Source organism: Penaeus chinensis, chromosome 9 (genome assembly GCF_019202785.1).
Source record: "Penaeus chinensis breed Huanghai No. 1 chromosome 9, ASM1920278v2, whole genome shotgun sequence".
Taxonomy (NCBI): Eukaryota; Metazoa; Arthropoda; class Malacostraca; order Decapoda; family Penaeidae; genus Penaeus; species Penaeus chinensis.
In genome coordinates, this window is record NC_061827.1 from 24,609,230 (window position 1) to 24,611,729 (window position 2,500).

Consider the following 2,500-nt stretch of genomic DNA (forward strand, 5'->3'; position numbering starts at 1 on the left):
TAAATACACCTGGGCAAGTGAAAGGGGCAGTACAACCTTGTTTCGGCATCCACGGTGTAAAATCCAGACAGGTAAATCCAAAGGGTAGTCAAAGCACAGTCAGAGTATCCACTTCCTTTATTAAACGTGAACGTGGGGGTTACATTAACTCCCGCGGACGTCGGCGTAGCACAGACAATAGCATAAACAATAAGTAATGATGGTTATAATAAAAGAAAATGTACAAAAGAAAAACCAATCACAAAGACAATTAAACATTAAAAGAAATAGTTAAAGAATTATAGTTATGGTAAAATAAGACGTAAAAGAATCTGCTGCGATTCATGAATAAAAATCTTAAAATATGTAACTTACTCTCGCCGTAAAAGAGAAATTAAAAGGATAAATAAGTAAAAAGAAACCATACAAAAGTAAAGCGGAGCTTAAAATACTTGTGATAATAAAAAACGTGAATAAAAAGATGCAGTCGCAGCAGATGTGGACATCTGTTATCCGCACATCATCAAAATCTTTGTAAACCATGTACGGATAATCAATGATCTCAAAGTTTATTTAAAAGAATACAAAAAGGATGTAAATACAAGCAAAACATATGTAAAAATAAGAGCCAGCGTGGAACAGATATAAAATGCGTAAAAAGGAGGCTGGCAGAGGGATGTGGTCCGGCTGTGCTCGACTCGCCCTGTGGATTTCGGCAGGATGCTGGGTAGGATAGGGATAGGATGGGAGCAGGAGAGGATAGGATTAAAGGTAGAAGGTAGGGTAAACGGGAAAAAGGAATGGAAAAGTGAGAAATTAGCGTAGAAGCAGAAGGAAGTGAAAAAGCGAAGGAACAAGAAGAGGGTGCGAATAAGAGGGGTACGAGGGGGAAATGCGGCAGGATACAGGGCAGGATAAGGATAGGATGGAGGCAGGATAGAGTAGGGATAGTGGTAAAAGATAGAACAAGCAAGGAAAAGAAAAAGAGGAAGAAGCTACCATGGAAGTAGAGAGAGAAGAGAAAAAGCGAGGGGACAGGAAGAGGGTGCGGATAAGGGGACGAGAGGGATAGAAGGATTGGAGCAAGAAAGGGGGGGGGGGGGGGATAGGTAGTGGGTATAGTGTGGGGGGGGGGAAGGAGGTTGAAAACCTCACACTATCACTGGTCGTTTCACAGCACTGACGGACCCTATTCTTTTGTGGGACACCTTCAAGTGTGAAATGCTTGATGCAGCCCAAGAATCGATTGGTGAACGCCCAAGAGCAAGACAGAATTCCATGTTGCAGGAGACACTGAAAGCCACAGATGCTTGTCGTGCGGCTAGATTGTCAGGGGAACGCAACTTGCACCATTCCCTGGTGCGTAAGTCTTGATCACTGTTGAGAAGGGATAAGAAACAGTTTATCAGGAATCTTACAGACGAGGTCGAAAGCCATTTCCTAGTAAATGACCTTCGTTCTGCCTACCAAGCCCTGAGAAAGCTGAACTCCAAGCCCTCCTCACAGACGACTGCAGTCCACTCAGCAAGTGGCCAGATAATCTCAGATCTTGATGAGAAAGCTGAACTCCAAGCCCTCCTCACAGACAACTGCAGTCCGCTCAGCAAGTGGCCAGATAATCTCAGATCCTGATGGGGTGCGTGTGTATTGGGCTGAGTATTTTGAGAAGTTGTATAAGGTTGATCCACCAACAGTTAACTTAGACGCGGGTAATGTTGAGATTCCTCTGCCAGACAAACCCATCAGCGAGGATCCACCTTCCCTGACTGAAGTCAGGAGGGCAATTTCCAAGCTGAAGAGTGGTAAAGCAGCAGGTGTTTGCGGCATCCCAGCTGAACTGTTAAAGGCTGGTGGAGAACCTATGGCAAGGGGCTTACATGCAGTCCTGTCTGCCATCTGGTAGACTGGTACCTTTCCCCCTGACCTGCTGAGGGGTGTAGTCATCCCCCTCTGGAAGGGGAAAGGGGATCGCTGGGACTGCAGAAATCACCGACGCATTACATTACTCAGTATACCAGGCAAGGTACTTGCGCACATCCTACTAAGACGTATCAGAGACCACCTACTGTGGCACCAAAAGCCAGAGGAATTTGGATTGACTGCTGGTAAGTCCACAATAGACCGTATCCTGGCGCTTCGAGTCATTGTAGAGCGCCGTCATGAGTACGGATGTGGGTTACTCGCAGCTTACATCGACCTAAAGAAGGCGTTTGATACCGGGCATCGGTAATCACTCTGGGAGATCCTGAGACTAAGAGGAATTCCTACAAGGATTATTGGATTAATAGCAATCCTGTATACAGGCACTGAAAGTGCTGTAAAGTGTGGTGGGGGCTTCTCGAGCTTCTTCCCTGTTAGTTCAGGTGTGAGGCAAGGCTGTGTTCTTGCACTAACACTTTTCAACACTTGCATGGACTGGATACTGAGTAGAGCTACTGTCCAAAGTCACTGTGGAGCAACTCTGGGCAATATCAAGGTTACAGACCATACCTTTGCTGATGATGTTGCTATTCAATCTTAA